Source organism: Panthera tigris, chromosome D3, assembly GCF_018350195.1.
Source record: "Panthera tigris isolate Pti1 chromosome D3, P.tigris_Pti1_mat1.1, whole genome shotgun sequence".
NCBI classification, from domain to species: Eukaryota; Metazoa; Chordata; class Mammalia; order Carnivora; family Felidae; genus Panthera; species Panthera tigris.
This window is the reverse complement of record NC_056671.1, coordinates 7,036,279-7,053,895: the sequence shown is the minus strand read 5'-3', so window position 1 is coordinate 7,053,895 and position 17,617 is coordinate 7,036,279. Positions and strand designations below refer to the sequence as shown.

Here is a 17,617-nt window from a genome sequence, read left to right as displayed (position 1 = left end):
AACAGAGACAGTACTTAAAAAGCAAGGGTCAAGGGGGGTGCCTGGGTGGCTCTGTCGGTTAAGCGTTCAACTCTTGATTTTGGCTCAGGTCACGATCTCACGATTCATGGGATTGAGCCCCAAGCTGGCTCTGAGCTAACAGCGGGGAGCCTGTTTAGGATTCTCTCTCTCCCTCCCTCTCTCTGCCTCTATTTCACTCGCACTAAGTGGGGAAACATATTAGAAAAAAAAGGGGGGGGGGTCAAACATTACTGAGTTACGTTCATGTGAATTTATGCAGGGGTCACATGGGATGCAAGAGACTAAATGTTAGACACTGGGTAAAAAAAAATGTTTTAAATATAAGAAGGACACCAAATTCAAAACTCCTAAGGAACAGAAGCCAGATCGGCTTATGTTGTGCTTAAGCACAAGCAGAAGCTTAAGCAATTCTTGGAAAGGTAGGGAAGGGCACGATCTTTATCTGCAGACAATACCTACTTGAGGGTCCCACCCAGTTTCGGTTTTCACTCCTTTGAATAAGGGGGCCTAAGATATACTTTACCACATTCTCTGAACCTCAAAAACCCAGCACCAGCTTTGTCCTAGCAATCACCTACTTCCTTTGCTTTAATAAAAGCCAGCCTTTTTCCTGGCCAGAGATTCACGATACGAATCTAATAACTAAGCACCTGGAGTCAATACCTGAGCTCAAATTCTGACACCACCACTGATTAGCTGTATGACCCTGGGCAAGGGACTTGACCTTTCCTTGCCTCTTCTGTAAAATGGGGATAATGATAGCACCTTCGTTGAGTTAGGATGATTAAGAAGATAAAACAAAAGACTTGCCCAGAGCCCGACGGAAGGAAGCCCTCAATAAATGTTAATTGTTATTATTTCCAGAAGGAAAAAAAAAAAAATGCCCCAAGGCTGAGAAGAAACATAACTGAGGATTCTGGCAAAAGGTCATCATTAAACCCAAAAGTCAAACACATTTGTTGGCCTAACTTGTGGATACCACAGGTTATAGTAATAATAGTAACACGAACCAGAATCATAACCACAACAGCAGGAACACTAACACTGAGCTCCTACTGGCCGGGCACTGTCCTAACCTAAAACAGGAAGAAGGCAAGGTTGCTTAAAAAAAAAAAAAAAAAAAAAAACAAAAAAAAAAAAAACTCAATTTTCTCCACCCTCCTTTTTAAATACGGTAATTGGCCGCCAAGTTTTTGCTAAAAACAGGCAGGTAGAAGATTACAGACTTGACGTGTAATTTCTTCATACCAAAGAGGTGGGGCTGTGAAAGGAGGAGGGGGTGGTGCTCGGCTCCTGCCAGATGGAAAAGCCACACGAAGTGGAGAAACAGCCGAGTTCGGGGTTTATCCCCAATTCAAAATCGCATTTTTGAAGCACAGGACCTCCGAAGTAGGAGGCATCAGGAGGCTGTGCTTTTAAAATAACCTCTAAACAAGTGTCATCTGTCTTCCGAGCGAATCCCCTGCGGAGGGAGAAGGCTCCGCTTACGCGGCAGTGGTGTTATTTCAGAAATCCCGGTCACCTCTTGTCATCCACCTTCTCCAACAATCAGTCCCACCTAGGGGAGGCGGGGTGGGGGGACAAAAGCCATAGCCAGCCAGGCCCGAGGCCGGCCGGGCCAGCCCGCCGGCCGGCGCACGTACGGAGGCCACGGCCAGGGTGCCCTCCATTCCGGCTCGCGGGCACCCGGTGGCAGGGCCCGAGGAACGCTCGGGAGACCGGCGGCAGCGCCCGGGGGCAACAGGTCCCCCCGGGGCTCGGCCTCCCGGGGGGTCCGGGCCGCCCCAACGCCCACCCCCACCCCCAGGGCCGAGGGGAGCGGAGCGGGGTGCCCGGGAGGGAGCGGCGCCCGGGGCGGCGCAGGGGCAAGGACTCCAAGCTCCATCTTGAGGCGGACGGAGGAAGGGAAGGCCGGGCTCGGCGCTGACAGGGCCGGCCACTTTTCCGGCTCCGGTGGGGGGCCCCCCGGGGCCCCCCGCTGGCCTCCAGGGCCACCCGCTTGGGACTCCTCGGATCTCCCCTCGGGAGCGGCCCCGCGAGGGGCACTCGGGGCCCTCCCGGACGCCGGGCCCGGCCCCTCACTGCCCGGCCCGGAGGACGGGAGCGGGCCCGGCCCGGCGCGAGGGGAAGGGGAAGAGGGCACCGGGGAAGGGGAGAGGGCCCGCGCCTCGCCCCGCTCACCGCCGTCTCGGTCGCCGCCAGTCGTCGCCACCTGCCCCACTGCAGCAGCAGCAGCAGCCGCGCGGCCGCCGCCTCCCGGCTCCTCGGCTCGGGGCGGGGGAGAGCGTGACGCGCCGCCGCCGCCGCCGCCGCCGCGGGGCCGGGCAGGCGCGCGCCGCCAGGAGAAGACGCGGCCGCGGCTCCTCCCCGCGCGCTCGGCCGCCGCGCCCTCCCCCGGCCCGGCCCCGCGCCGCGAGCCCCGCGCGCCCCCCCCCTCCGCCCCCGACCCCGGCCTGAGCCCCGCACCGCCGCCCCTTTGTCTGCACCCGCCGCTGCCGGGGAGCCGATCTCCAGCCGCCCGCCGTCCGGCCCCCAGACTCTATTGAGGACCGGAATGGGAGGAAGGTGTGAAGGAAGACCCAGAGGCCTGGGGCTTCTGGTCATCTCGGTTAGTTGCGCGTTTTCTGAAAAGTGTGCCCGGAATTGGCAAGTCACACCCGAGAGCTCTGTTCCGTGCTGACCGCAGCCTGCTAGCGTGGGGCTGATTGATTCTTCTTCTTTTTCTTTTCTTGTATCTATCTCACCAGACCCAGGGTGAGAAATCCTTGGAAATAAGCTAGGAGGAGCTGCCCACCGCAGGTGAAGTTTAGGGAGTGTCTTCTCTGCCCTCCGCTCCCTCCCGGGAAGGCCCCAGGGTGCGGAATCCCTGGAAAAAACTGAAAGGAGCTGCCTACAACAACTGAAGCTTGAGAAGGACCATCTCTGCACTCTCCTTTCCTCCAGGGAAAGACCGAGTGTTAAAAATCCCTTGAAACAAGCCCAGCACTTGCTCCATTCGTTTGAGAAAAGCCTCTTTTATTCGCCCCAGCCGCTTGGACGAAAGCCCTGGTTACTGTCCCGTCCTCCCTCCTCCCCGCAGGGATCTCCTTTAAAAGCTTTTGAAAGGGACTGGAGAGGAGGCAGCAACAGCCTGCTCAGGGCTGCTGCAGCAGAGGGCGGCCAGCATTTCACTCTCATGGACCATGGCAACCCCAGAAGCTTTGTGGCTCCTGGGAGGAATTCGCAGCTGTCAGGGAAGCCCAGGGTTTTGCAGCGACTCAGGGGTGGATAAGGGGCCCAGGGCCCCCTCCTCCCCGCGGTAGAAAAGAATAATCAGGAGGGCGACCTCTTGGCTGACCTTTATTCAAAGCACTGTTCAGCTGGACCAACAGGCTCGCCCAGAGCAAAAGGAGGGAACCACACTGGAATTGCTGGAAGTTCTGAACAAAGTGAATTTACCTGCTGCCCCTGCCCCTCGATTCACGTTTTGAATAACAAAATTTATATTTCTTAATTCAACACTGCCCTCGTTTGTAAGCTTCGAGGTCAAAGTGGTGGGGGCACCCCTGAAATCCAGTATCCATATTCCTAATCTGAAAGGCTCACCTCACCCCCTCATCTGAAGGCTTTTCAGCTGTAATAAGCAACCTATATAATCATAGATGCCATAGAATGAGGTCATTGTTAATGGTGAGGTGCAACTATAATCACTTCTGTTTGTCTCTTTACTCATTCTACTGAGCCTGTCTTTATTTTAAAACGCTGATATTTTGTTCCTTATAGATATTTTTGCATTAATCTCTATTTTTTAATACTGCATTAACATGTTATTTCTCTAAACTAGTGAGTTCAGTGCCCCTTAAATTTTGTGACCAAGGCCTACCCCCAGCCCTGCCACCTGAACACTGACTGCTCTGTCCCACAGAGTGACGGTGTTAAGACTAAAGAACATGCTCAGGCCTACCTCAAAATAAACATTTACGTTATTCCATTTTTAGATTTAGCCACTGACCCTTTTTAAATGCATATCTTTTGTAAAAGTTTTAGAACAGCTCAATAGACAAGACTTTGGAAGATGGAGGGAAGCAGCAGAAGTAGAAAGCCTGGAAGGGTCTCCCAGATCTTCCTTTTACAAAGTGGGGAAGTTGGGGCACCCGGAGGGCTCACCTGGTGGAGGATGTGACTCTTGATCTCAGGGTTATGGGTTCAGGCCTCATGTTGGGTGTAAAGATTACTTAAAAATAAAAAAAATTTTTTGGTAATATTTATTTTTGAAAAAGACAGAGTAGAGCAGGGGAAGGGCAGAGAGAGAGGGAGACAGAATCTGAAGCAGGCTCCAGGCAATGAGTGGTCAGCACAGAGCCCAATGCAGGGCTTGAATTCACGAACCATGAGATCATGACCTGAGCGGAAGTCGGATGCTTAACCCACTGAACCACCCAGGCGCCCCCTTAAAAATAAAATCTTGGGGCGCCTGGGTGGCTCCGTCGGTTAAGCGTCCGACTTCAGCTCAGGTCACAATCTCGCGGTCCGTGAGTTCGAGCCCCGCGTCAGGCTCTGGGCTGATGGCTCAGAGCCTGGAGCCGGCTTCCGATTCTGTGTCTCCCTCTCTCTCTGCCCCTCCCCCGTTCATGCTCTGTCTCTCTCTGTCCCAAAAATAAATAAACGTTAAAAAAAAATAATAATAAAAAAAATAAATAAAATAAAATCTTAAAAAAAAATAATGTTTTCTGGGGAAGATGAGGTGGGAAGGTGGGCAGAACAATGTTGCTTTTCATTATAAACTCTCATATGCTTTATTTTTTAAAACCGTGTGCATGCATTTCTCTGATTCCCCCCCACACACAAAAAAATTTAAGATCCTCAACTAAAATGAGTAAGGAATATTCTCTATAAAGTGATAGATGTTTGTGGTTTGTTTCTACACAGCTCTTTAGCATTAATTCTTTTTGTGCTAGTTTTCCACAGTACTGCAGCTTTATTATTTTATTACCTGTCTTACTGAGCCTCTACTGGAATGTAAGTTCCAAGAGAGCAAGGATTTGTTGACTCTTATGTATTGCTCTCGCTGCATCCCCAGAATAACACTTGGTTATTAAAAAAGATGGAGTGCTAAGACTTCAGGTTCTAAATAACTGGGGAATTTTCTGCTGTGTTTTCTCCTTTTTTTTAAAGGGGAGCCTGAGTGCCTCAGTCGGTTAAGCATCTGACTTCGGCTCAGGTCAAGATCTCATGGTTCGTGGGTTTGAGCCCTGCATCAAGGTCTGTGCTGACAGCTCAGAGCCTGGAGCCCGCTTCGGATTCTGTGTCTCCCTCTCTCTCTGCCCCTCCCTGACTCGTGCTCTCTCTCTCTCTCTCAAAAATAAACATTTAAAGAAATTTAATAATTCATTGCTATTTAGAAATATTTTAAATCCCCAAAAAAATTTTTTTTAAGAAATAGTTTTTCCCGCCATTCAAAAACAACACACACTATAAAATAGTGGTTGGAGAGTCCTTTGTAAATTGCTATAAAGATGTGAGGATTTATAGAGCTTCTGAAATAGAAAATGAAACAAAGTCCGTCAAAACAAAAACATCCCTTAAAAGTAAATTTTCTTTCTCTTTCTCTTTTTTCTTTTAAGTTCCTGAACCATGATAGATAATTAAATAATAATAATTAAATTATATACTTAGATAATAATTTAAAATGTAACTCATAAGAGATAGTCCATGATTAAAATAATCTTTATTTTCATGATCTAAATAATCTTTATTTAAATGAAAATAATCATTTTCACTCTGTTATTTTTTAAATTACATCTAGTTTTATTAGTGTTATTTCAGAAACCAGAGTCAAATTAGTTTCATTCATCCAAAAAATATTTACTGAACCCCTACTGTGTCCCAAGCACTGTTCCAGGTTTGGGAAGGGACAGCAGAGAAGTCCTGTCCTCCAGCCTTGACTTTTACTGCTATCTGGTTTGCTAAGTCAAGGTGTAGTAATCACTGTTCCATGAATTCGCTGGCTTTATGCCCACAGTGGATATAATGCACCAGTCCATGCCTTTTGTCAATTTCATTCAGCTCTGCTAAAAATTTAGAGAGAAAATTACAAAATGAGCTACGAGAAAAATATTTAAGTTAACCCTAATGTTTAAGGAAATATTTACATTCCCTTGCAAAGGTAAGGACCTATGGCTGGTTTGTTTAATGAGAAAGTGACTATCCCATATATATACTGAATCGTTATGCTGTGCACCTGAAAAGAATATGTTATATGTCAACAACAGCTCGGGGGGGGGGGGGGGGGGGGGGATACTAATCCGGAGCAAAACAGTCTTCAACATCAAAGAAAGGACACAGAAAATAAATCCCACAATATATGATGAAGCAGACACACACTATTTGGGGCCAAAAAGTAATTTTATCACTGAATCAATGAAGACTGTATGGGGGCATCTGGCTGGCTCAGTCCATAGAGCATATGACTCTTGATCTCAGGGTCATGAGCTTCTAGCCTCACATTGGGGGTGGAGATAAATTAAAAAAAAAAAAAAAAAAAAAGACTGCTATACCTACTTTATACAAAGAACACTGACAGGGGGCACCTAGCTGGCTCAGCTGGTAGAGCATGCAATTTTTGGGTCTCAGGGTTGTAAGTTCAAACCCCACTTTGGGTGTAGAGATTACTTAAAAAGATCGAAAGAAAGAAAGAAAGAAAAGGAAAAAAGAAAGCTGATGAAAGAAAGAGAAAGAAAGAAAAAGAAAGAAAAAAGAAAAGAAAGAAAGAAAGAAAGCTGATGATAGTGGTTCCATGGAATTTTTCAAAAAGCGAAATGCAAGAATGACAAGCTAAATTTAAATTCCTGTCATCACTTCCCAAAGGGAGCCATCTTGTGACAACAAAAGCTGTATTGTACACGTCGAGTTAACAAAGAACAATATCAGTAGGGCGCCACACATCATGATGTAAACTGTATTTAAGGCCTTCTAAATAGACTGGTGCTTTGAGTGCATGTAGTTTCATGATGAGGGGGTTGAATAAGATGACGTATAAAGTTCCTACCACAAACATTTTTAAGATTCTGTGACTTTTCTCCAGTAAAGCAAAACATTTGTGAAATCGGTGGTTGATGCAGCCGTTCAAACCTAATTCAGTAAATATTTGTTGAGTGCATGAAAAGCTGCTCCTATCTCCAGCAAAAATCAAGCACACTCAAACAAATACATGTACACCCATGTTCACAGCAGCACTATTCACAGCAGCCAAAAGGTAGAAACAAGCCAAATGTCCATCAGCGGATGAATAGGTCAACAAAGTATGGTACATAAATACAATGAAATATTGCCCAGCCAAAAGAAAAAATAATAAACTACTGACCCACGCTACAATCTGGATGAACCTTGAAAGTATGATGCTAAGGGAAAGAAGCCAGACAAAAAGGCACATATTGTGCCTCTGTTTATATGAAATATCGGGAATAGGTCAACACATAGAAATAGAAAGTAGGTAGTGGTTGCCAGAGGCCGAGGCACCAGCTTAATGGGTGCCGATCTCCTTTTGGAGTGATGTAAATGTTTGAAACTAGATAGCGTTGGTGGTCGCACAACATTGTGAATGTACTAGATGCTACGGAGTTGTAGGCTCTAAAATGGTTAATTTTACGGGGCACATGGTCGGCAAAAGCATCGTTGGTTAAGCGTCCGACTTCAGCTCAGGTCCTGATCTCACGGCTCATGGGTTCGAGCCCCATGTCAGGCTCTATGCTGACAGCTTGGAGCCTGGCCCCTGCTTGGGATTCTGTGTCTCCCGCTCTCTGCCCCTCCCCCACTCACACTCTGTCTCTCTCTCCCTCAAGAATAAACATTTAAAAGAATATTTAATAAAAACAAAATGGTTAATTTTATGCTATGTGAATATTATTTCAACAAAATAAATAATAAATTAATAACTATTGTCCTTTTTAAAGTTCATTTATTAAAAAAAATTTTTTTATTAGTTTTCTTTATTTTTGAGAGGCAGTCCTTCTCAACTCTAATATTCTATTATTTTACAGACCCAGCTCTTCCTTATGTGTTCAGTCCTGACCACAGCCATATTGGGTCTGAAGTCTTAACAAAAAAGACCAAAATTGAATTTGGACTGTAAATCTAATGGAGGGTGCATAGGGCATGGCCAGCCCCCGCCCGGACTTGCATTCAAATAAAACGGCTCACTCTCACTGAGACAGCTTCTAAAATGAAAGGCTCAAAACAAAATAGGCACTATCTAGTACTATCCTCAATCCTATGACCTGGAGACACCAGATCGTCCTTAAGTGATTTCAACTACAATGTTAATAGCAGATTAAAACTAGTTTATTTAACTCTGTAGTAGTATATTAACCTCCCTGACTTCATGCCTCACGGGCTACCTGAGGATAAGTGGGTGTGTTTTTCTGGGTATATGTTTGTTTCTTGTGAACAGGTCAGTTGGATACACTTGGGATACTCTTAATGGTTGTCAATGGGACAGTTATCAGGTCTTCCTGGAGGAAATAGTTTCAACAACAAAAAAGAAGAGGCAAAACTGTGTGTATAATATGACATTTTTAATTTTTTTTTTTTTTTTTTTTTTTGAGAGAGAGAGAGACAGACCATTAATGGGAGAAGGACAGAGAGAGAGGGAGACACAGAATCCAAACTGGGCTGCAGGCTCTGAGCTGTCAGTGCAGAGCCCGACGCAGGGCTTGAACTCGGGACTGGCGAGATCGTGACTTAGGTCGAAGATGGACACTTAAATGGCTAAGCCACCCAGGCGCGCCCTTTTTTTAAATAAGAAAGGGAGAGATGTCTACACAAATGTTTAATGGAAGTATTTACGTAAAGCAAAATATTAATATGCTTTTCTTGTCTTTTGTCATACCTGAGCTTGAGCCTAGACAGCCTAAGGCATCCACTTGCAGTGACTGAGATGGGAGCGAGTCTAAGTTGGGTTGTTACCTGAGAAGAGCAAAGAAAAAGAAGGAATTTAATATTCAGGTTTTGACCTTTATTGAGAGGTAATTCGTTTGCCCTACAATTCACCCATTGAAAGCATATAATTCAATGGTTTTTAGTATATTACATTTTTACTTTTTTAATTGTGGTAAAAAAAAACATATAACAAGAATTTGCCATTTTAACCATTTTTAAGTGTATGACTCGGGGACATTAGTTGCAGTCACCATGTTGTGCAACCCAAAACAGAATTTTGCAGAGAAGAATGGCTTGATATTCCAGCATTGTCAAGTGAGAAAGGCTTATCAAAAACTCCTTTACCTCCCATGTGTCATACCAAGGGCCTGGAAGACTTTCGACTTTCTGCTGTGTTGCACAGAAAAAAACCCTGGTCTGGCATTAAGGCTTAGCCAGGAGGCTGGAGATGGGAAGAAAGGGGTTGTGGCAGAGAAGAACTAAGAGAGAATGTTGTACTTCAGGCCTGGGAGTTGATGAGGACGAAATGAAGAAGAGAGTCAGGGGAGGACGGCAGATCCACAGGTTGACATCTAGGGCAAAGAAGAGAAGCCTTTGTCCCCAGTCTACATTTAAGAGTCTGGAAGAAACCCCGTAGGCAGCGTGGTAGTTCCACGCCAACATTGTTAGGAAGATGGCCGCCAAGGTCAGGCACGAGGAAGATCCGGTTTGCGCTTCTGGGCCTCCCTGGGACGCTCGGTGGCGTGAATGGCTGGTTGCGTGTGTGTGCCTGCTCTGGGAGCCACTGTGGCAGCATCGCAGCGTGGCAGAGGCTCAGAGGTGCCTGCTGTGTGGGTGGGGGGAGGGGAGGCTGAGTCAGCGGGAGGAGGCACGGAGTCCTAACTGAGCCAAGAAAGAGCATATGTGAGTTGCAGACTCCAAGCACACACTTGGACACAGAACCAGGACAGCCACCCGCCCAAGAACTCAGCTGTGGCTGACATTGCCGAATGCCTCCCCAACATCCCTTAGCCCTTTTTTTTTTTTTTACCTAATAAACCCTGATTATATTTGACATGGCAATGTGCCCAAGAATTTATGCTCACTTACTCAGACTTTCCCTAAGAAAGTCAGCTAGAGGCACTTCTGGGAAAGCTTTTCCTTCCCTGTTAAATGGAGACAAACACAGATGTGCTATCTGGAGCCAAAGCAGCTATGTTGTTACCCCGAGGTAATTAATGAGCATGAAGACAAAACCCAACAGGCCAAGGTGGCCAAACAGAAAGACTGAAAAATTCCTCTCTTGGGAAGACACCTATTCATCAGGGGCAAATATTTGATAAGAACCAAAACAGCTATTTAGAACAATAAAATAAATATCCAAGGGCTAACAGACGGGTTGAAAAGGAACTTTATGAAGAAACTAGAAATGGTTACTGAGGATTTTCATTGCTTTTCTGTATGTTGTGTGTAACTGTATCTTACTCCAAATTCTTCATAAAACGTACACCACTTGTTAATGCTTTGTGAATTTGAAATTTGCTTTTGGGGGGCACCTCGGTGGCTCAGTCAGTTAAGCGTCCGATTTCGGCTCAGGTCAGGACCTCGTGGTTAGTGAGTTCGAGCCCCGCGTCGGGCTCTGTGCTGACAGCTCAGAACCTGGAGCCCGCTTCGGATTCTGTGTCTCCCTCTGTCTCTGCCTCTCCCCTACTCGCATTCTGTTTGTCTTTCTGTCTCAAAAATGAATAAACGTTAAAAAAAAATTTGCTTTTGGGAGATGCCACATAGTTCTGAGTCCTGCTCCAAGGTAAACATGGTTCGGGAGAGACACAAAGCTGCTTCTAGGAGTTTTCCCTCAGTGGAGAGTCCTCAAGTGACCCTTGAAGTTTTGTAATGCACATAATCCATCTACAAGCACGTGTAGTATTTTCACATACAAATCATCTCATTGTTCTGAACTTTGCTAGAGAAGGTAGGTTATCGTATTCTTGTTGATATTTTTAATTGTTTTTAACATTTATTCATTTTTGAGAGATGGAGAGAGAGCATGAGTGGGGGAGGGGCAGAGAGAAATGGACACACAAAATCCAAAGCAGGCTCCAGGCTCTGAGCTGTCAGCACAGAGCCCGATGAAGGGCTTGAACCCATGGACCACGAGATCATGACCTGAGCTGAAGGCAGGCTTAACTGACTGAGCCACCCAGGCACCCCTACCATATTCTTGTTTAACTTTTGGCATACCTGGGTAGGTCTCAGATTGAACATTAATGCCAACCATATGAATTATATACTTTTTTCTCCAGTATCTTCAACGTATTTTTCTCTACCGACTCCTTGTTAACATGTAAATATATTCAAGCTCCTTTATCTTAAAAACAAAGTGAGGGGTGCCTGGGTGGCTCAGTCGGTTAAGCGTCTGATTTCAGCTCAGGTCATGATCTCACCGTTTGTGAGTTCAAGCCCCAAGATGGGCTCCATGCTGACAGCTCAGAGCCTGGAACCTGCTTCACATTGTGTGTCCCTCTCTCTCTCTCTCTCTCTCTCTCTCTCTCTGCCCCTCCTCCACTCATGATGTCTCTGTCTCTCTCTCTCTCAAAAATAAATAAACATTAAAAAAATAAAAAAAACAAAAAACAAAGTGAAACAGAACAAGACTCTCCTTCAACACATCTGCACTTTCCCAGCCAAGTTTCTTGAACAAGCTTTCTATGTCCGATGTCCCTGTTTCCCCATTGCAATCTGGCTTTTGCCCACATTGCTTAGAAGTTGTTACTGCCAATATCATCGGTGACCACTGGGTCATTTAGTGAACCAAGTGACGTGGCTATTACTGATGACTCCGGCAATAGGAGTTTCAGCTGAGCAGTGGAGGCAAGAATTTCACCTACTTGATCTATTAGCAGCATCTTCACTGTTGGCTATTCCCTCTGTGGTATATTGCAAAAAGCAGCTACAATTATTCATGCCAAAATCCATTGGAAGAGCTACCTAGATAACCCGTAACTGGCTGCAGTTAGGGACTGTCAGGGAGCCCAACTGAGACCAGAAGAACTACCCAAATAAGCACCGACTAAATTTCCAATCTACGGAATTATGAGCTAAATAAATAGTTGCAGTTTTAATCCCCTGTCTTGAGATGGATTGTTACTTAGCAATAGCTAACTGATACATCCTCCTTTCATATCTGCTTCTCATCCTGTGTCTCCTAAAGTATCACACCCTTCTTGTTTTCTTCCTTCTTTACTGGCTATTCCTCCTCGATCTCTTTTTCAAGACTCTCTCTACCTACTCCTTAATATTAATGTGCCTCAGGGATCTGTTCAGTTCCCTCTTCTCTTGCCACCCATTTTTTTCTCTGTATAATCCCACCAATTTACTTATTTTCAATTACTATCTCTGTACAAACAATTGCCAGATCCACATCTCCAGCCCTTAATTCTTGAATTTCAAACTGGTATGTACAAATGGATGTTGGAGGGGCGCCTGGGTGGCTCAATCGGTTAGGCCTCTCTGACTCTTGATTTCAGCTCAGGTCATGATCTCACAGCTCCTGACCTTGAGATTATTAAATATTAAAATGTTAACAAAATATTAAAATATGAAATATTTTTAAAACAACCAAATGGATGTTGGATATCTCCACTTCAATTTATTCAGTAAATATTTATTGTGTCATAGACACAAATTACACATATTCAGGACAGAACTCCTAACTCCTCCCATACCTACTTAATTCCTTAATTCCTATCCATGTGCAAGCAGGTCAAATTCTTGCAGTTAATCACCAAGTTCTGTCAATTCTATCATATTTGTTGTAAATCCATCTATACCTCTCTCCCCTTCCTCCACTGGAGTCTAGACCACCATTATTATGGGATAGTTGCAATGCAAAAAGTAATGTCCTTCCTTCTGGATAACAGCAACATTTGACTGTTGGTCTTCCTGACTCATGTTATTGACTTTCAGTCCCTTATCTGCCTTGTTATCAGAGAGACCTTTTTGTAAGGCAGAGGTGACAGGGGCATCTGGGTGGCTCAGTCAGTTAAGCGTCCAACTTCGGCTCAGGTCATGATCTCGCAATGCACAAGTTCAAGCCCTGTGTTGGGCTCTGTGCTGACAGCTCGGAGCTTGGCTCCTGCTTCAGATTTTGTGTCTCCCTCTCTCTCTGCCCCTCCCCCACTTGCACTCTGTCTCTCTCTCTCTCTCTCTCTCTCAAAAATAAACATTAAAAAAATTGAAAAAATAAATAAATGAGACTGTTCTGTACTAAATAACTACAAAATATTGATTAAGTAAATTAAAGATTAAATAAATGAAAAGTCCCATATTCATGCATTGGGACACTTAGTATTAAGATGGTGAATCCCCTTGAAGCTTCCCAGATTTAACACAATTCCTATCAAAATCCCAACCAGACTTTTTCAGAAATGGAAAAGTCGATCCTAAAATTCTTATGGAGCCGACGAGGGGCTCGAACTCACGAACTGAGAGATCATGACCTGAGGTGAAGTCGGCCGCTCAACCGACTGAGCCACCCGGGTGCCCCTCTCGCCGCTACTTCCTTAAATCTTAGGAGAATCATAGAAAAGAGATGAAAATAAGGACAAAGAGAACAGGAGTGGTGCCAACAGGGTACTTTTTTTTCCCTTTCCCTATGGTGTATATTTGGAAGTTGGAAGGCAGATAGAACACCTGCCTTTATTAGAGAAAATAAACCTTAAAGTAACTTCAGAGGGGATACTGATAAGGTGCAGGACCCTGGGAAAGCTGATCACTGGAGACACCGGGTACTGCAAACGATGGGAATGAATTACGGCAGGGCCTCGTGTCACTGGACACTTGTGGCCACTTTAGGACTCTCTTCTTTCTTCCACGGGGTATCTTTTTTAGCCAGGTTTGGGCCTTTGTATTCCTTCCTGAAGTTTCTAAATCCCAACAGGATGATCCGATTGGCTCAGCCTAGGTCGCCAGGCTGTGTTGCAGATGCCGGGGATCCAGGAGAGGGCACAGCGCTGCCTCTTTGGTTCCCTATGGGGAAAAGGGGCCTAGGACCTAGCTCAAGATTCCCCAAGTTGGAATGGTGTTTGGATTCTAGGCAGCCAGAAAGGATAAACGTCTACCTCCCTTTCTAAGAGCAAAACATTTCAGTTCAAAGCAGTCATAAGGACAACTACTGTATTTGAACCACTATCTCATCAGTCAAAATGGTTAGAGTACAATGTTAACCTTCCCCAAATGTTAAGGATGACAGTTGCTTGCCAGGGATTTTCATGTTGTTCCCCTCGGGAAGACATTCCATCACTTAATGAGTTTAATGAGATTTTTTTTTAATTTCTTAAATTATCGTTATTCTATCAAAAATCATGAACAGGGATTAGAACCCATCACATCAAATCTTCCATTTTACCGTTTGTCCACAGGGCCCTAGGACCCACAAGTCTTCTCGGCATCCTCAGTCAATTTTCTAAATGTGGTACCACGGTGCTTTTTCCTTTGTAACTATGTGGACACCATAAAAGCAAAAATTAGCACCTTTGGCGGGGAAGTTAATTTTAGTTCAGAATGTTCCTTTTGTCATTATAGAGCAAGGCTTCAGGCTGCTAAAGTTAATTCTCATTTCTGTGTTTATTTCAAGGAGCTTAAGTGCAAAAGAAAATTAGTTTGTATTTTTTTCCATTCTATAATCTTTATATAGTGCTTCTGGTTTGGCAGTACAAATACAAACAAATGATCAACGACCACACACACACACACACACACACACAGGCTTTAATGCTAAATGCATAAAGTCGTAAGACAAATTCTATCTAAGTGATTGATTTACATATGACATCTCCTTCAGAAAACAGCAAATGAAGATGGTCAAATAGTATTGCTCAAGGGGAAGAAAAATACAACCTCTTCTGTGCAGAAAACTTGACTTTCCAGCTACTCATACCTGTAAAAATTTGCCTTAGAAAACTACCTGCCAGGCGGCACCTGAGTGGCTCAGTCGGTAGAGGGTTGAGTGTCTGCTTAGGCTCAGGTCATGATCTTGCGGTTAGTGAGTTAGAGCCCTGCACTGGGCTCCTTGCTGACATCTCAGAGCCTGGAGCCTGCTTCCAGATTCTGTGTCTCCCTCTCTCTCAGCGCTCTCTCTCAAAAATAAATAAACATGAAAAAGAGAAAAGAAAAGAAAAGAAAAGAAAAGGAGAGGATTGGAGAGAAGAGAAAACAAAAAAGAAAAGAGAAAAGAAAACCCCCTGCCAGGAAAGCCAGCCACTTATATTTTCCATGTCTTCAAGCTAAAAATACACCCAGAGCGTTAACAAGCAATAACGCACTGCTCCAGATCTTTGCGTCTGAACAGCAACGGCTAATTACTTGTAATACTGTATCCTTCTGAGGACAGGAAGTAAAGTGTTATTATCCCCACTTCACAGATCAGAGAACTGAGACCAGGTAAATTAAAAGCTCAATGCTACTGGGGTCAACCACAATCAAAACTTAAAGAATTCATAGGCCTTCCTACAAAACTGATGAGTGTGCTTTTCTGTAATCAGATTCTTGGCAACTGTTAGGTTGAACCCCATGAGATTGCTAGCATTCGATTATTTGGGGGTACAAAAATGGCAACCTCAGGGGCACCTGGCTGGCTCAGTAGAGCATGCGACTCTCGATCTTGGGGTTGTAGGTTTGAGCCCCATGTTGGGTGTAGGGATAACTTAAAAAATAAAATCTTTAAAAAAAAAAAAAAAGCACAACTTCATATGGTTTAACCTAATAATAATTTGCTCACACTTACTGTGGCATGGTATCTGTGTGAAACCCAAAGCAGTGTATCTCCTTTCTTTGTAGCATTAACCAAAACGTAAGGTCCTTCACAGTCCTTTGCTTGACTCTTAGATAAGTTGAGATGGTACACGTCGTATGTTGACCCACTGCCCCTTGTCTGAACTATCTATTGCTGTGTAACAAATTGATCCGACACTGCAGTGGCTTAAAACCATAAAGATGATCTCACACAGTTTCTGAGGGTCAAGGATCCAGGAAAGGCTTAACCGGATTTTTCGGGTCAAAGGCTCTCATGACATTGCAATCAAGACATCAGCTGGGGCTGTAGTCATCGGTGGGCTTGACTGGGGCTAGAACATACATTCTCAGTGGGGGGTGGGGGGGGGCGGTTTACTTCCCCCAAGGGAGTGAGAGTTTGTTCTTGAGGGTGGGGGCAAAACAATCTCAGATATCACAGTGATTTGTGGTCCTCTAAAGCTCAACCTTGTCTGACAAAATCTTATTCTTTAGTAATGACTTTCTCTTATTAGAGGGAAATTAAATAATTGATATGAGCATATTGAAAGTTTAATATAATCTAACATTTCTCTTTAAGGGAGCGTCTTAATCTGTTTGGGCTGCTATGATAAAAGACCAAAGTCGGAGTGGCTTATAAAACACAGAAATGTATTTCTTACAGTTATGGAGGCTAGAAGTCCAAGATCCAGTCACCTGTAGATTCAGAATCCAGTGACGGCCTGTCTCCTGGCTCGTGGCTGCCATTCCCTCTCTTGTGTCCTCACATGGCAGGAGTGTGGGAGCTCTTCGGGGGTCTCTTTTTTTTTTTTTTAACTTTTTTTTATAATGTTTATTTATTTTTGAGACAGAGAGACACAGAGCATGAACGGGGGAGGGGCAGAGAGAGAGGGAGACACAGAACCGGAAGCAGGCTCCAGGCTCTGAGCCGTCAGCCCAGAGCCCGACGCGGGGCTCGAACTCACGGACCGCGAGATCGTGACCTGAGCCGAAGTCGGACACCCAACCGACTGAGCCACCCAGGCGCCCCTTCGGGGGTCTCTTTTTTAAAGACCCTCATCCCGTTCATAAGGACTCTACCCTCATGGCCTAATTACCAAAGGCCTCACCTCCTGATATCGACATCTTGGGACTTCAACATATGAATTCTGGGGGGGACACAAACATTCCATCTATAGCAGGGGGTGATAATAAAAAAAGAGGGGGTGCCTGGGTAGCTCAGTTGGTTGAGCATCTGACTCTTGGTTTTGGCTCAGGTCATAATCCCAGGGGTATAGGATCAAGCCCTGAGTCGGGCTCTGCAGGAGTGTGGAAACCGCTTAAGATCCTCTCTCTCTCTCTCTCTCTCTCTCTCTCTCTCTTTCTCTCCCTCTCCCTTTCTCGAGCACACTCTCTCTCTTTCTAAAAAAAAGAAAAAAACAAAAACAAAAAACACAAAACCCAAACCAGGTAAGTTACACACGGCTAGAGGATCCTTTCCTGATAGGGCTCGCCCCCATGGCTGCTGGTAGGGAGCCCAGACACTTGCCATGCAGGCCTCTCTTCCAGCTTCTTCTGTCCTCACGACCTGGCAGCTGACTTTCCCCAGGATGAGTGATCTAGGACAGTGAGCAAGGAGGGAGCTGCAATGTTTTCTATAATCTGGTCTGGAGTTCATCCCCTCACCTTTACAACACCTATTCATTAGTAGTAAGTCACTCAACCCAGTTCACACTCAAGGAAAGAGGAAGTAAGCTCCCTCTTCTGAAGACAGGGGGTCAAAACACATATAGACTGTTTTAAAACCGCAACATACCCCAACACAAGACATTTTCAGATCTTTATAGGGCTCAGGCATTCTACCTTTTTTTCCCAATGTTTTGTTTATTTATTTTGAGAGAGAGAGAGAGAGAGAGAGAGAATCCCAAGCAGG

General features: G+C 45.0%; 1 protein-coding gene and 1 long non-coding RNA gene across 12 annotated transcripts in view; one reads left to right on the top strand and one right to left on the bottom strand.

Moving 5' to 3' along the window:
- The window catches only part of CLIP1 (CAP-Gly domain containing linker protein 1), a 124,487-nt gene extending 122,156 nt beyond the window's left edge, over window positions 1-2,331 (bottom strand). For 7 of the 10 annotated variants that reach the window (XM_042961893.1, XM_042961897.1, XM_042961901.1 and 4 more), the window contains exon 1: window positions 2,203-2,331. The gene's annotated coding sequence lies outside the window, so the exon portion shown is untranslated. The remainder of the gene's footprint in view (window positions 1-2,202) is intronic. The other 3 variants (XM_042961903.1, XM_042961904.1, XM_042961905.1) reach the window with 1 other exon arrangement.
- LOC122232502 overlaps window positions 1-17,617 on the top strand; it is a 52,366-nt gene that overhangs the window by 17,581 nt on the left and 17,168 nt on the right. The gene's annotated exons all lie outside the window — the stretch shown is intronic.